The sequence below is a fragment of the Protopterus annectens genome, chromosome 3.part0, assembly GCF_019279795.1.
Source record: "Protopterus annectens isolate FY-2018-M chromosome 3.part0, PAN1.0, whole genome shotgun sequence".
Taxonomy (NCBI): domain Eukaryota; kingdom Metazoa; phylum Chordata; order Ceratodontiformes; family Protopteridae; genus Protopterus; species Protopterus annectens.
This window is the reverse complement of record NC_056731.1, coordinates 1,477,065,281-1,477,083,713: the sequence shown is the minus strand read 5'-3', so window position 1 is coordinate 1,477,083,713 and position 18,433 is coordinate 1,477,065,281.

Here is an 18,433-nt window from a genome sequence, read left to right as displayed (position 1 = left end):
AAGGGGATCTCTTGTGGTTGACTTGCCACTCAAAATGGGTGAGTAAATACCTCGCGCTCTTTTTTGTCGTACCTCATTGTATAATTCCTTAACCAAATTACATGGATAACCCCGGTTCAAAAAAAGGTCTTGGATGAACAAACATTCATCAATAAAGTCAACATCACTGGTAGTAACCCTGGCTGCTCTCACAAGCAGCCCCTTAACAATGGATCTCTTCTGATGATAGGGGTGATTACTCGTAAAATGTAAAAAAGAATTAGAAAAGGTAGATTTACGATGGATTTTTGCCACAAAGCATTCCTCTGATGGATTCATAGATAGGTCAACATCCAAATAGACAATCTGGTCATGTGAGCAGGCAGCTGTGAATTTAAGGAAATTGTTCGAACTGTTGAAATGAGTCACCAACTGGATGGCCAATTCGACCCCACCTTTCAAAAGGATGAAAATGCCATCCAAGAATCGAGTATAAAAAGCACATTCCCTGTAGAAATTGTACTAGAAAAAACAAACTCCTACTCCCATGCGACCATCACCAAATTGGCGACGCTGGCTCCACATGGGGATCCCATAGGTATTCCAACCAAATGATGATACCAGCGGTTATTGAAGGAGAAAAAATTGCTGTCTAAAATGATGTCAAGGAGCTCTCTAATCAATAAAACTTCAGCTGAAGGTGCTTGTTTGGAAACCATAAAAGTTTGTATCCACTCTACTGCTACATCATGTGGTATAACTGAGTAAAGGTCAACCACATCCACGGTAAGAAACAAGCTATCACCGCAAAAAGGTATTTTACCAATTCTGGTTAAAAATGACCAGGAATCCTTACAAATATATTCTTCGTTGGAGACAAATTTCTTCAAAATGAAATCTACCACTTTTGCCGCCGCATAAGTGATACTACCCCTCGCACTAACCAATTGGTGCATCGGGGGGTTCTCCATATTTTTGTGAATCTTGGGGTTGCCAAATAACACAGGGATCCTGGGGTGAGGCACTGAAATGAAATTAAATATATTGACATCAATGACCCCATTAATAAATAAGTCCTCAAAATATGACTTAACACGTGCCATATTAACATTCAGCTCATTCTTAGACATTTCCCTATAAGACGGAGACTCCAATATAGATGATATTTGATCAATGTAATCATCATTCTCCATAGCAACCAGTCCACCTCCCTTGTCCGGCTGCATGATACGGACTGAGGAATTGCATAATAAAGACAAATAATCTCTTTCCTCCCTACTGATGTTAAATGCACTGGTCGGTTGGACTGAAGTAAAAAACAAATGTCTAAATCACAAAGTTGTTCAAATAAACTCAAGGTTGGATGCAAAGGTGGGTTAAAGCAACTAGGTATATAAAATGGATTGTTAGGATTCATCTGGTCACCCATAAGTAGCTCCAGATTAAGTTTTCTAATAAAGAGTTTCAAATCAATAATAGTTTTGGCCAAATGTGCTCCCTTGGATGGAACAAAAGATAGTCTCCTGGCCAACAAATCCACAAGAGGTAAAGAAAATTGAAAATTGGAAAAATTATAAATTTTAAAGTCTCTGCCTGAGTTAAAAACAATGTTTAAAGTTGGGTGAATCTCTTCAAAATGATCTGGGTCCTGGGTTGTCCTCAATTTTTCCTGTTCCTTGTCCTGTGCTTGTTCTTCCTGCCCGGGGACTGGTGCGTAGGAGAGGCAGGATTTTGAAAATTTGAACTTTCTGTACCCAAGGTATCACAGTTAGGTGAATCATGAACCAACAACTGATCATTCACCCTAATTTGGTGTACAGATGCTGATGCACCCATTAGATCCCCATCTAGGTCTGTATAACTTGTCGTAACTCTAGATTTTTTTTAGAGTTACCATCATCTACTACAGATGTGGGGGAGGCTACTGTTCTTAAATAATCCCCCTGAGACCTAGGGGGATTGGGGTAACTCACCCCATCCTTGTAAGCTTTAATATCCCTCTTTAAATTATTAACTTTGTTAGCAGAGATCTTATTGATTTGTTGGTCGATATTTGAAAAAAATTCTATCGTAATCATATCTATATTGAAAAAAATGTAAATCACCTCTGATGTCCTCATCCAATTTACATAAATCATCCTTTACTATCTTAACTGCCTCTTGGTAATGTTTACTAATTAAAGACAGTAATTCAAACCCATGTTTGTCAAAAAGGGAAATCAAATCCTTGTGAAACGGGGAACCATCCACCAACCCAGTGGGGTACTGCCATGACTGAAGACCTTTAGGGATGATGTTGGAATGTTGACATTGACTAAAATATGCTAGTTCCAATTGTAGTTTTGTCTAGATCAGGGATGTATAAATATAACATGTGTAAGTACTGTCGTTACATCCAGGCGGGTACCTTTTTTATGGTTAGAGGCTCCAAATTTTACATCAAGGGTAGGTTCAACTGTGCTAGTGCTCACGTGGTTTATTTAGCCAAATGTACCTCATGTCCCATTTTTTATATTGGGAAAATGGACAAGAGATTACAGGAGCGTTTATATGAGCACTTATATACTATCCGTAAGGCTAAATTGGATAACGCCCTTGCAAAGCATATTCATGAATGTTCAGATCATGAATTTATCTTTTTGATAATCGACCAGTTGCAGTCACAGGACAGGGGGGGTATTGAACCTGTGTTACTTGAAATTAAGGAATTGGTATGGCAGATACAATTAGATGCATACCATTATCCAGGTCTTAACAATACTTTGTCTATAGCTAGCGTTTTAAAGTTAAGGAGTTTAAAAAGATAATTTTATGAGGCGTGTCTGTAGCATTGAGATTTTAGATTTGTTAGATGATGTTCATAATGTTATTTATTTTGATATTTTATAAATAAAATTTTTATTAGGTTTAGTTAGAAGCCAGAATTGGTATATGGTGTATTTTATACAAGTGCTTAAGTTTATATATATTTATGTTGTGATGTTTGGGTATATTGGATTCACTGTCTTGTTTAGAAATTACGTCATTTTTCAGTATTTAAACAATTGTGGAAATGGCGCACTTTTTAAATTTCTGAGGAAGTTAGTGGATGACACTGACGAAAAGCAAGATAGGCGTTTTGCTTAAATAAATAACTTTTGGATTATATCTTTCATGTGCAGCATTATGGACTTGTTTTGGTTATCGGTGGAACAGTTTTCTTGGTTTCAACTTCTTTTTGGTTTGTCGTGGTTTCTTGTTAATTAGTGGTTTGGTTTTTGTGTGTGAACCATGTCTGCTGATTCACCGGAACGTTCACCAGCCGCGAAAGTGGGGGATTTAACAATTTTTATCGAGCTGCTTTCCCAGAAAGTGGAATCTTTAACCAGTTGGGTTGAAGGGTTTATCAGTGCATATCAAATACCTTCGGCTAAAGATCGGCCCTTTATGTCACAACTTGCAGGAACAGACGAGGCTGTTTTGTTACCACAACCGGCATTTGAATCGTCTGGGACTGTTGGTTTTTATCGTATCGCTCCAGGTGAGCTTGTTCAACCAAGAAATAAGAAGGTAAGAACAAGGGCTCCAGCTGATTTGGGGCCAGTTGAGCAATCCTTTCTTGAGGGGGCCAGCTGTTTTTCATAACAGAGTTATACAAGACAATGAACAGATTGAATCATTTATGGGTCTTAAATAATGGTTGAACCGTCATTTTCTCTCCTCAATAGCAAGGGGAATACAGCATCTGATCATCGGCTTGTTTTTAATATTGATTTACCACAAAAACTGAATCTTTTTGATTTCAAGCTGATGAAATTGAGAAAACTACAATTGGAACTAGCATATTTTAGTCAATGTCAGCAGTCCAACATCGTCCCTAAAGGTCTTCATTCATGGCAGTACCCCACTGGGTTGGTGGATGGTTCCCTGTTTCACAAGGATTTGATTTCCCTTTTTGACAAACACGGGTTTGAATTACTGTCTTTAATTAGTAAACATTACCAAGAGGCAGTTAAGATATTAAAGAGTGATTTATCTAAATTGGATGAGGACATCAGAGGTAATTTACATTTTTTTCGATATAGATATGATTACGATATAATTTTTTCAAGTATCGACCAACAAATCAATAAGATCTCTGCTAACAAAGTTAATAAATTAAAGAGGGACATTAAAGCTTACAAGGACGGGGTGGCTTACCCCAAACCACCTAGGTCTCAGGGGGATTATTTAAGGACAGTAGCCTCCCCCACATCTGTGGTAGGTGATGGTAACTCTAAAAAAACATCTAGAGTTAAGACAAGTTATACAGACCTAGATGGGGATCTAGTGGGTACATCAGCATCTGTACACCAGATTGGGGTGAATGATCAGTTGTTGGTTCACGATTCCCCTAACCATGATACCTCGGGAACAGAAAGTTCAAATTTTCAGAATCTTGCCTCTCCTACGCACCAGTCCCTGGGCAGGAAGAACAAGCACAGGACAAGGAACAGGAAAAATTGAGGGCAACCCAGGACCCAGATAATTTTGATGAGATTCACCCAACTTTGAGCATTATTTTTAACTCAGGCAGAGACTTTAAAATTTATAATGTTTCCAATTTTCAATTTCCTTTACCTCTTGTGGATTTGTTGGCCAGGGGACTATCTTTTGTTCCATCCAAGAGAGCACATTTGGCCAAAACTATTATTGACTTGAAACTCTTTATTAGAAAACTTAATCTGGAGCTACTTATGGATGACCAGATGAATCCTAACAATCCAGTTTATATACCTAGTTGCTTTAACCCACCTTTGCATCTGACTTTGAGTTTATTTGAACAACTTTGTGATTTAGACATTTTTTTTTTACTTCAGTCCAACCAACCAGTGCATTTTAACATCAGTAGGGAGGAAAGAGATTATTTGTCTTTATTATGCAATTCCTCAGTCTGTATCATGCAGCTAGACAAGGGAGATGGACTGGTTGCTATGGAGAATGATGATTACATTGATCAAATGTCATCTATATTGGAGTCTCCGTCTTACAGGAAAGTGTCTAAGAACGAGTTGAATGTTAATATGGCACGTGTTAAGTCATATTTTGAAGACTTATTTATTAATGGGGTCATTGACGTCAGTATATTTAATTTCATTTCAGTGCCTCACCCCAGGATCCCTGTGTTATTCGGGAACCCCAAGATTCACAAAAATATGGAGAACCCCCCGATATGCCAATTGGTTAGCGCAAGAGGTAGTATCACTTATGCGGCGGCAAAAGTGGTAGATTTCATTTTGAAGTCATTTGTTTCCAATGAAGAATATATTTGTAAGGATTCCTGGTCATTTTTAACCAGAATTGGTAAAATACCTTTTTGCGGGGATAGCTTGTTTCTTACCATGGATGTGGTTGACCTTTACTCATTTATACCACATGATGTAGCAGTAGAGTGGATACAAACTTTTATGGTTTCCAAACAAGCACCTGCAGCTGAAGTTTTATTGATTAGAGAGCTCCTTGACATCATTTTAGACAGCAATTTTTTCTCCTTCAATAACCACTGGTATCATCAATTGGTTGGAATACCTATGGGATCCCCATGTGGAGCTAGCGTTGCCAATTTGGTGATTGCCTCATGGGAAAAGGAGTTTGTTTTTTCTAATACAATTTTTACAGGGAATGTGCTTTTTTATACTCGATTCTTGGATGACATTTTCATCCTTTTGAAAGGTGAGGTCGAATTGGCCGTCCAGTTGGTGACTCATTTCAACAATTCGACCACTTTCCTTAAATTCACAGCTGCCTGTTCACATGACCGAATTGCCTATTTGGATGTTGACCTATCTATGAATCCATCAGAGGAATGCTTTGTGGCAAAAATCCATCGTAAATCTACCTTTTCTAATTCTTTTTTACATTTTAAGAGTAATCACCCCTATCATCAGAAGAGATCCATTGTTAAGGGGCAGCTTGTGAGAAGAGCCAAGATGACTACCAGCGATGTTGACTTTATTGATGAATGTTTGTTCATCCAAGACCTTTTTTTTAACAGGGGTTATCCATGTAATTTGGTTAAGGAATTATACAATGAGGTACTACAAAAATGAGCGCAAGGTATTTACTCACCCATTTTGAGTGGCAAGTCAACCACATTGAGATGCCCCTATACTATGGCAAAGGCAGTTTCTCCAGTCTGTAGTAGTTTTATCACCCTGTTTAGTATGGATGCAGTAGAAGTGGTGTCTATAATTAAGAAGTATTGGAGCTTTCTTATATCCGATAACCAGTTGCAGTTTAAGTTTGGACAAGTATCCAGGGTAGTGTTCAAAAGAGGATTGAACCTCAAACAGATTTTGGAGTCTGGTACCCCTATGTCCTTTTTTAGATCAGGGATGTATAAATGTAACATGTGTAAGTACTGTCGATACATCCAGGCAGGTACCTTTTTTATGGTTAGGGGCTCCAAATTTTACATCAAGGGTAGGTTCAACTGTGCTAGTGCTCACGTGGTTTATTTAGCCAAATGTACCTCATGTCCCATTTTCTATATTGGGAAAATGGACAGGAGATTACAAGAGCATTTATATGAGCACTTATATGCTATCCGTAAGGCTAAATTGGATAACGCCCTTGCAAAGCATATTCATGAATGTTCGGATCATGAATTTAACTTTTTGATAATCGACCAGTTGCGGGTCACAGGACAGGGGGGGTATTGAACCTGTGTTACTTGAAATGAAGGAATCGGTATGGCAGATACAATTAGATGCATACCATTATCCAGGTCTTAACAATACTTTGTCTATAGCTAGTGTTTTAAAGTTAAGGAGTTTAAAAAGATAATTTTATGAGGCGGTCTGTAGCATTGAGATTTTAGATTTTAGATTTGTTAGATGATGTTCATAATGTTATTTATTTTGATATTTTATAAATAAAATGTTTATTGGTTTTAGTTAGAAGCCAGAGTTGGTATATGGTGTATTTTATACAAGTACTTAAGTTTATATATATTTATGTTGTGATGTTTGGGTATATTGGATGCACTGTCTTGTTTAGAAATGATGTCATTTTTCAGTATTTAAACAATTGTGGAAATGGCGCACTTTTTAAATTTCTGAGGAAGTTAGTGGATGACACTGATGAAAAGCAAGATAGGCGTTTTGCTTAAATAAATAACTTTTGGATTATATCTTTCGTGTGCAGCATTTTGGACTTGTTTTGGTTATCGGTGGAACAGTTTTCTTGGTTTCAACTTCTTTTTGGTTTGTCGTGGTTCCTTGTTGATTAGTGGTTTAGACACAGTAAGTGAAAAAATTAGCCACTTACACAAAGCAAAACCACAACACACATTGTAGATACATGTGTAACAACAAAGGACAGGCCCAGATTTTTGGTGAACTCATACTTAATGATGTCACATAGGACGGGTCTGTACCCATAGCTAAACTGTAGTGTCATGTGTTCAGAGTCAACTTCACTCCCCTGTCCCCAGTATAGGTGACACATAACATTCCAACAACCTGTCTAATAACTTCCATGTCTACAGAGCAGGTTGTAAATAGCCTCTCTATGGAGGATACACAGCATCTATTGGACATGCTAACATGCCAGGCTGCATCCTATATGGGATGTGTCATGGACTGCTAACATTATTGAGAACTCCTTGCATTCATACTGAAACCACTGGCTGGGCCCCATCTGACTGGACAACGGCAACTGTTATACCCTTGCACAGAGGTGGGGCATACTCTGACCACCAGAACTATAGACCTCTTTGCCTGAGTATCCATATCTGTATGGCCGTGGGGGCAATCATAATGGAAATGATCAGCACACATATATGTGATCTACATACAGATGACTGTACACAGTTTGAATGTCTGGCAGGGGGATCATGACTGTTAAACATGGTGGACATTTCCAAGGCAGTCATCAAGGACTTGCATGAGGGAACATCAGGGCAAACAGCTGCTTGGACTGAGCCTTGCCATCTGACTATATCCTCCACTCAGGCATCATTTACAAAGCACACACTTAGCCATCAATGGTACTATCATTGTAGGTGTCACTTAGTGGCCCATTGATGGCACAAATACTCAACATAGAGATATCTGCCTCCAGTAGCTGATGTGTAAGCAGCAGTGTTCAATAGGCTGACTCCTGTGTCCTCTACTGCTAGGAGTCCATTTAACCACAATACAGATGAATACTGACTGTCTGTGGCTAACAGTGTTGGCTGATGCCTGAAAAGTGTGAGTACTCATGGACTCTGTGAGTTATGTCAATATCCTACAAGAAGGTAGTGATGAACAAATGCCTGCTGACATAGTACTGGCCATAAACTGCATGCAAATATATCTGTAGTATCATTTCCATCACTAACACCTATGTACCTGGTAACTAGCGCATCAGTCTCAATATGTGGTCTATATACTCAGGCATAAAAGAACTGGTCACACAGACCTGGCTATACAGGTTTGCACCTAATGTGCCTGAGATCACCATGTCTCCCTGGTGGTATGACAGCAATCATATGTCATAGCTGAGAGCACAATCACCCTTAATTGACATACTCATAACCTGCATGTACTCTTCCCTCAGCATGCCAATATCTGAGTGCAATGCCTGTTTGGTAATGGACCTTTCCAAGCAGTACTGGCACTTGCACACAATAGTATGGTCCCTCACAAGGGAACTTCACATCTTCAGCATGTGTTCAAGGGGATCGTCTGAAATGAGTGTCATTGTATCCTTGGGCATATAGACTACTCAAAGGTGACCTCTGCCTTGCATATGGGGCAATGTGTGACCGTGCTTGATTGCAAATGCTGCATATCTGTAGGTGGCATAGTACATGGAGTAATCACTGTAAGGACATCAGCCTAGTATATGACATTAATAATACATGGTGGTGGGAGAGATTTGTCTAGCAGACTTTAACACATCTTTAAAACAGAACCCTGGCTAATGGCAAGCAGAGCACCTCAGTGCACTTCAACACATGCCATCTGTATGACTGGCTGGGCAACCATCATTTCACCACAGGGCTTCTGCCTCTGTCCCTCTTGGACTGGGGTGATATGTGCTGATCATGTAAATAAGGGTATACAGTTGTCTATGATTGTTTGTCTAATGTACACAAACAACCCTCTCCTCTTACCTCCCAACACTCATACACGTGAGAGATGCACTTATATCACCAAACTGGAAGCAGTGCATGCTCCAACCAAGATCAGACTAGCTGGTCAAGAGGAAAACATTAGCACCTGCAACTCACTCCATAGAACAGAAAGCCCTCCAAAATAAAAACCATCACAATCCACACATAGAAACACAAACTATACACCCACATTTGTGGAGGGTGTCAATAAAAATGTATCCAAATAATAGAGACCCCTGAGACAGAAATGCACTCGACCAACACAACACAACACCAATCCCAGAACACATAGCTCACCACCACAGTGTGCCCCTCAACCTAAGCCCTGAATGCAAAACACTTTGCCCAATGTACTAATCAGAGGAGACTCAATTGTTAGGCACACTGATGTCCCACTCATTAGGTTGAACAAGTAGAACGTGACAGTCAATTGTTTATCAGGTGCCAGGATCCACCACATAATACATGCACTCAGGTCACTCCACAGCAAGTACAAATATGACTCAGTCATTGTCCATGTGGGTGTGAATGACCTGAAATGGACCTCCCTGGACTACATGAAAAGAGATGTGATGGAATTCTTGGATTACATGGCCCAGGCAGGTATGACCCTAGCCCTGAGCAGTATTCTGCCATCACGCAAAGTGATACCACAGTATGAGCAGAAAATGATTGACTTCAACAATTTGTTAAGTTGCTGGTGTCATTCTAAGAGGATCCAGTATCTGTCTGCCTAGGACTACATAATCAACAGACGTTGATGCTTTGCTAGAGATGGCCTGCATCTGTCACCCCTGGGATTCCAGGTACTGGCTAAGGCTCTTGCCACCTCTATAGTGCATTTTTAGGCAGTGTTGCAAAGACCAAAATTCCACTGTAACAGCTACAAACAAATGCAATCTGAGGGTCATGCTGCTTAGTGCTAGAAATCTAAAGCTCAAGATGCACTCACTCAAAGCTCTCTTCAAAAATCGAGAATGTCTACATCTGTGCTGTAAAGGAGACCTGATTTAAAGAGGCAGAAAGCACCCCTGCGCTCCCAGACTACAAATCATTCCATACCTTTTGGCTCCAGAATACGTCCAGAAGCTCCAAAGGCATTGGTGTCTACATACTCTTAAAAGATTCACACGCCTCTAGACTGGTAGGCCCAGCATAATGCATCTGAGGTACTTCAGGTACAACTAACAATGGGTAAGACACCGGTACAGGTCATAGCCTGCTACAGAACCCCAAACATGTCCTTAGACTCTCACATTAAGTTTCTAAGCACCCTGGAATCTATCAAGGTCCAACCCAATAATCTCATACTGGGTGACTTCAACTACCCTTCCATCAACTGGGAAAACTATTCAAGTACCAATGTACAGGCCCAATGCTTTCTGGAATTTATAATTTCCAATGCCCTAGACCAGCTCATTCTGACCCCAACTAGAGGAAGCCACATTGACCTGGTTATCACCAACAGAGGAGACCATTGCTCCACACCAATAGTCAATTCCTCCCTGGTTGAATCTGACCACAAACTGATCACCAAGGAAATCTCCATCTCACCTACAACCCCCGCTAAGGTGACCACCCTGAAAAACTTCTCTAAAGCTGACTTTGGGCTCCTAAAAATAGAGGTGGCTAACTTCTCGGCACCCATGCCAATGGAAAATAGCTGTATGACTGCCAAATCAGACACCAATGCACTGTATGAGTATGTACACAAATGCATGGACCTTGCCATACCAAATAGAATGAATACACTCTCCTCCAAAATAAGGAAGACAATTTGGTGGTCCCCAGCCATCAATAAACCCTACAACAGAAGGAAAAAAAACTGTTTCAGAAAAAAAGAAGTCACAAGACTGGAAAACCTCCCTTATCAATCTCAACAAAAAGTTGAGATCCCTTATAAAATCCTCTAATGCCAGCTATGAGGGCAGAATTATGACTGACACCAAAAACAACCACAAAACCTTCTATAGCTATATCAAAAACCTCCAAGGCAATACCCAGATTTGCTCTGAGTAATTGCACAATGACACCTCCTATACTGAGCCAACAGATATAGCCAACATACTGGCCGACAGATTAAGTGACAACTTTATTGCTCTCCCCCCACAAGGGCCCTATCACAATACCAGAATAAAGCCTGTTACCTACCATTTCTGCTGCACAGGCAAATGCATTGTCCAAAGCCAAGAATATAGAAAACATGGGACTTGATAATATCCCTGGCTACATCCTACATGAGCTATAAAAATGAACTGGCACCACATCTGTGTGCCTTGTTCAATCACAGACTTACCTCAGGCTATGTCCCTAATGAATGGTACACTGCTACAGTCATCCCACTCCATAAAGAGGGAGAAAATACAGACCCTGGGAACTATCACTCCATTAGTCTGATGAGTCTGGTATGCAAAGCTATGGAGCGCATCATCATAGACCTGCTTAACAAAGATATATGCAATCTCCAACCTCTTGACCCCACACAGTTTGGCTTTGTCAAGAGGAGATCTTGTCTTGTGAACCTGGTTGACTTCTTTGAGGCAGTCACCAAGGCTGTGGATGAGGGTAAGGCAGTGTATACAGCCTATCTCGACCTGGCCAAGGCCTTTGATACCATTCCCCACTCAGGTATCATTGAGAAACTCAACAAACTAGGCATTAATCCTTACATCACTAGGTGGGTTAAAAAGTGGCTCACAGACAGGACCCACAGAGTGAATGTTGTGAATTGCAAGTCAGACTGTTGACCTGTCATGAGTGGAGTCCAACAGGGCTCAGTCCTGGACCCTCTCCTGTTCAGCATATACTTTTCAGAAGCCCAGGCCAACACAGAAGGACTCTGGCTGACTAAACTCACTGATGACTGCAAACTAGGAATCATTATCAACTCTCAAAGTGATGCTGACATCCTACAAATGGGGCTCTCTGAGAACAATCACTGGTATTCGAGCCATGGCCTGAAGCTTAATGCCAAAAAATGTGTTATCTTCCCCTTTGGAAAAAACTCAGTTCCCATGAATTACCCTGTTGATACACCCACTTGACACTGAAGGGGCAATAAGAGATCTGGGCAGCCAGGTCGACACCCACCTCACCTTCGACCACCACATTGCCACTGTGGTCAGAAAGTCCTTCTATGTGGCATATCTTATAACCAAAGGTTTCACATCCAAGAAGAAAGAGGTCACCATCCCTCTCTACTCATCCCTCATTAAATCAATCATCAAATAAAATTCCCCATTAGGCATGTACCTGATCAGACACCTACAACAGCTGGAGAGGCCATAAAAGTAGCTCTCAAAAATGATCTTAGGCCTTAAACACATGTTCTACATGGACAGACTCAAGAAAATTCATCTGTTCTCTGTCTCTTGTCATATACGTAGAGGTGATCTCTGCTTGACTTACAAACCCATGTCCGACCCAGCCCTACTTGAAATGCTACGCCTAAAGAAATCCCAATCTCCCACACCTTATGTTCCAGAGATCACAGCCTCATTATCACAATTAATAGAACATGCTGGAGGGACAGGTTCATCTCCCAAAGACTGTCCATACTCTGGAAAAGCTTCCCATTCATGTCAAGCAGAGCACTTCAGTGGACCTCTTCAAGATAAATCTTGATGAGTTGATGGGTAACAGAAAGTTCACCCCAGGGATCACTCCAGTTGCCCTACTGGATAGGCGCACTGTGAACTAACATCAGGTGGCACAGTGCCTGGGCAATTTTTTTGAACTAGGCTTGTAAAGGCTACAATGCCATTAGCCTAGTACATACCTATGAACCTATAATGACTTTATAGCCATTATGCTAGTGACGTTCAAACATTCTATGGTACCATAAGCTGATGTAAATTGCTCTAACAGCCACACACATACATATGACTACATCGAGGATAGCACCACTTCCAATTAATGCTTACTGGACATGGCACGGCATGCACGTAGTGCAAGTTGGCTGTATGTAGAGTAGAACACTTATCTTTGTAATGGTATGCAGTACAGATTACAGTACATGATGCATGCAATACACCTCATGTCTGATATTACTGTCAGTTTAGAACATATTATGCTCAATGACATCAGGAGGCCAAGTTGTGGACAGGCATTTGGAGGGCTGCATCACCTGCTACAACTAAAATTCTGCAAAACCCTAGCTCTTTGTACTTTCCTGAGGTGATCATATTTATGCCATACATCCAGACATACCCACACACCAAGTGGTCTGCAGTGAGATTAGAAGCCTTACCTATCTAGTCTTACACACTATAGATCACAGCATTTATCACATGCACCACAGCCTAAGTTAGATGCTACAATGGCAGCTGGTAGTCTTAAGGTAGATGGCATCATCAGGCCTTGTAGAAGAGGGCAGTTTGGAAGCCAGCAGCAACTTTCAGGGCCATAAAGTGAAAAATCACTGCAGTTTGATAGCCAATGAGGGTTTATCAGATGTTTGGCAGGGGGATACGGATACACACACACACACACACACACACACACACACACACACACACACACACACACACACACACACACACGCACACGCACACACACACACACACACACACACACACACACACACACACACACACACACACACATATCAAGTGGCCTTCAGTGAGATTAAAACCCCTACCTATCTAGTCTTATACACTATAGAACACAGTACTTATTGCATGTGCCATGGCTGATGTCTCTTTTATGTGTGATTGCAGGCAAACTACTTGTGGATTACACAAACTATGCGTGTGTTCCACAGCATGTGTGGCCTGCAGAGTGATATTGCTTCATACTGTTATATGCATCTAGTATCCTAGCAGAGCGATAACTGCTACTATCCTACTTATGTGTCTACAGTTACCAGTATCACCATATGTGGCTATTTGCACATGAATATGCAAGCCTGTGAACAGGGACAATGTGCCCTGTCCACGTGTGCATAGAAAACATTATACATTACACTACCTGCTCATCTGTTGCTGTCTATGTGGTGACACCCAGCAGGCACAGGGGTCTGTAGGTAAGTGCATTATGTACTGTTGCACCCTTACTTTGGATCCTTTGAGCAACATTATAGATGTGTGATAAAGTAGCTTTACTCACCAGCATTAGGGTATATAGGACAATACATACATCCATCCACATATTTCTGTATATAACAGGGATGTAGGTATAAATGTAGTTGTGTGTGTGTGTGTGTGTGTGTGTGTGCATGATATGTATATGTATTATGTAGATATATGGGGAGAGACTAAGATGTATGTTTTATATATGTATATAGCTATATATATATATATATATATATATATATATATATATATATATGTATATATATATATATATATATATATATATATATATATATATATATATATATATATATATATATATATATATATATATATATATATTTAGGTATATATCTATTTGAAAATACATAGAGATACATATTCTATGTATGTGAGAGAGAGATAGTGACAGACGGATATGTATATATATATATATATATATATATATATATATATATATATATATATATAGGTCATTTTGATCAAGGGACAACAGGATTGTGTTCAGTTTAACTAAGTGTATGGGACGGTCAATACTTATAAAGTGACTCCAGGCCACACCTCCCTGCACTCCAGTCTGGGATTTTATGTGTTACAGACACCGACATATGTTTCTGTTTCTTCAGTGCTACACATCACTCAAAATATCCATGGTATTCTCCAGCTGTCTGATGTAATTAATATGTGACAGAGGTCCATATTGTTACACCACACACAGACTGGCAGTCTGTGACAACACCAACATAATAATACCTAACATGCAAAAGATGTGGATACTTCCAGATATGAACCAACAGCATCACCCATGCTAATTTCCATAGTCCACCATGCCAAACTACCAGCCAGAGAGTAGTCATTCATCACTCAATCAACAGCATACATATGTACATTTTTATTCCTGCATTGAAACCTACCATGTGTGCTCAGTTTCTATGTTACTGCCGTGAGATTGCCTGGACTGCTGATATACCATTGATGGCCTACTGTTAAAGCAGTTATATAGGGAGACTGCTGTGTTGGTTGTGGGGGAGCAACACTACATGTTCTGCTGGGATACGCAGTAGTCCAATTATCATGTGACCCCACTGTTTAACATCTTCCTTGACTGATGTGCTGCATATTCCAACCATGAGGCCTAGCAAATATTAATGAACACATACCAGTGGACTGAGTAACTGTAGTCCAATGCAGATGTTACTTGTCTCCAAATAGCCCACTATATTTATTTGCATAAATGCAGCAAATCCATACATACAATATCATATTATAATAATCCTTTCAAGTAGTGTATATGTTAGAGTACTTACCTTGTGAATGCAGCATTTGGCAGAACTGTAGTTCAGGGCTGACTCTGTCTGATGCAAGCAGTACGCAGCCAATACATGGATAGGTAGAGGTTGTGTGGGTTGCCTGGCATCAATTTTACTATATGTATGTGAGTAGAAGTAAGGTATCGATCCCTAGGGCTCTAGCTTGTCAGTGAATGCACTATGCATCGTCTCTCAGCCAAAGCCAGGGCATACTGGACATGCTTACATCTGCCTGCATGGACATCATCAGGGGGTTCTTCCTCTCAGTCCTCATGTGACAGTGGTTGTGTGACCTGGACACTGATGGAGAGCTGTGTATCCCTTCCCTTTGCTAATCCTGCTGCAGCTGTGTCCACAGAATCATATTGTATAGCATAGCACATACTGTGAACATATGTGCATATGTGGCTGGACAGTACTGCAGGGCTCCACCAGATATATCATGGCAGTGGAACCGTGACTTCAGAAGCCCAAACACATGCTCTATGATGTTGCTAGTTTGTGTGTGTGTGCCTCATTATGGTGTTCTCTGGTGGGTGTGGGTGCATTTCTGATGGGTGCCATCATCCATGGTTCCAGTGCATAGCCAGCATCCCCCAGTAAATGGCTGTGTGTGATGCCCTCCCCTAGCAAACATCTGGTACAGCTATGATATGTGCAAGAAATAGGAGTCATGATAACTGTCAGTGCTGCCAGCACACACACTAATGATAATCCTCTGGGCATTGTACACAACCTGGCAGGTGATGGATTGTAACCCCTTGCAGCTAATGTAGATTCTATCCTCCTCACCGGGTTGTGCATTGATGCATACTTGAGTGCAATCCATGGCACCCAGTATATTAGGGTAGTTTGCTACATGGTAGAAGTGTTGCATATGGCTGGCCTTTGCTTCAGTGGTGAGGGGAAAAGAAATGTGCACACTGGCATGTGGTATGTCCCTGTCCACCCTGCAGTGATCTACAATATCCAGCTCATGTAGCTCCTGGAAGGTTATCCTGGACCTGAACACTCTTCTTCTTATCTGTTTAGGCCTATTGTCAGCAGCAGCACTGACTTCAGCATCTAGCACATACAGGTGCAGCAGACCTGCAGCAGCTCATAGCATTCTGTCAGTTAAAATTCCCAAATCCATACTCCAATGGTGCAGGGTACTGGTGAAATATTTGAATGTAGGGTGTGTGCATACTTTATAGAGCTCTGCTGTAGGTGCAGAATGTGGGATTGGGTAACTATGATCCATTGCACCTGCCTACAATATAATTAACATAATTTAATAACCCTACTTTAGCTTAAACAAGGGTTTAAGGTCCAGTGCTGGCTGAATGGACCTGGCCCAACCATAAAAAAATAATTAATTAAAATAAATAAATAATCAGATCCTTACTATTAACTTGTTCACATTGACATCATTTCACTAATTGGCTCAATGAGCAAGACTTCCTGGAGCTCAAATGGAAGAATGGCACACTGGAAGATGAGTCCATGTGTATGAATGGCACACTGGCAGATGAGTCCATGTGTAAGAATGGCACACTGGAAGATGAGTCTATGTGTAAGAATGGCACACTTGAAGATAAGTCCATGTGTGTGAGAATGGCACACTGGAGGATGAGTCCATGTGTGTGAGAATGGCACACTGGAAGATGAGACCATGTGTGTGAGAATGACACACTGGAGGATGAGTCCATGTGTGTGAGAATGACACCCAGGTAAAGAAGTGGTGTGTGTGTGTCCCTGTTTAACTAAGGGGCTTGGCAGAGTCAAACCCTGTATCATAAGTACAGGTGGCAAGAGACCTAAGCCTCCACACTGACTGTCAGTCTGCTTATTTCCTATTTTGCAGAATATTTCTGATTCTTCCTCATATTTATGTCCTATCCTTGACCAATTCCCTTAAATATACAGTGCATTGGGGCAACTGGAAATTTGGACTTTTCTTCTCAATAGTCGCCTGGACTACCAGCCAGTTATGGTTTACCAGAAGAAAATTGGTTATACTAAACAGGTGGATCATCATATGAGCCATGTTCTTTGGATGTGACCATTGGTTTCCTTCTGTTGAGCATTTCCAGTGTATTTTCACTTATTTGTAAATAAGACAGCATGAGTTAATTTCAACAATGGGTATAATTTTTTAATTTAGGTTGTTTTTTTTTTTTTTTTTTGCAGACATACATGTGTGAAATGCACTGTATTTGGCCTACAATGTTTTATATAGCATTTGGTGCAAATGAGTAAGGATATGGCCTGTTAAATAGTTGCTTCCTATAATACAGGGTTTTAGTCCCTTAGCTTTCATTTGTCCTATTTGTAACTCTGGGATGTATCTGGCTGTTAGCAAATGTGTTGCACACTAGTCTTTTAATTCCTGCACCTTTGAATTCCTGCACCTTTCACACAGTTGCTAATTAATACTTCACCATATATTATTTGTGTATAGATTCCAGCATGCATCTTGCAGTTTAATGGGTTGCCAGCTGCATTTTCACTAAATATGAGTTTTAAGAGAAGACAAGTTTTATGTTCCTCAAGCTATGTCTGTTTTCTATGTGAGATTCTTTTTTAGAAAATGTATGTCAGTATTTCTGCATAGTTTAAAAACTGTTACTCCAGCAGACAGAACTGTGGACTAAAGCTCAGACTTGTCAGGTGGCAAGGGAGTAGGGTTTTAATCTTTCTTCCTTCACTTACCTATTGTGTGACACTGAGCAGGGCAATTAACCTGACAGTGTAAGGCTATGAGCTGTTAATGAACTACTTCTGTAGTGCATGGCTTCATTCCTACAGTCTTTGTCTGCCATATGACTCTTACTAAATCACTTCACCAAACAATTCTCTAAGATAGTCTGCATCTGAAAATTGAAACTTGCATCCACTGTGCGGTCTCAAAATTGATACCAAATGGATAACACATTTGTCTTTTGAACTCTTGCACACTTCATATAGCC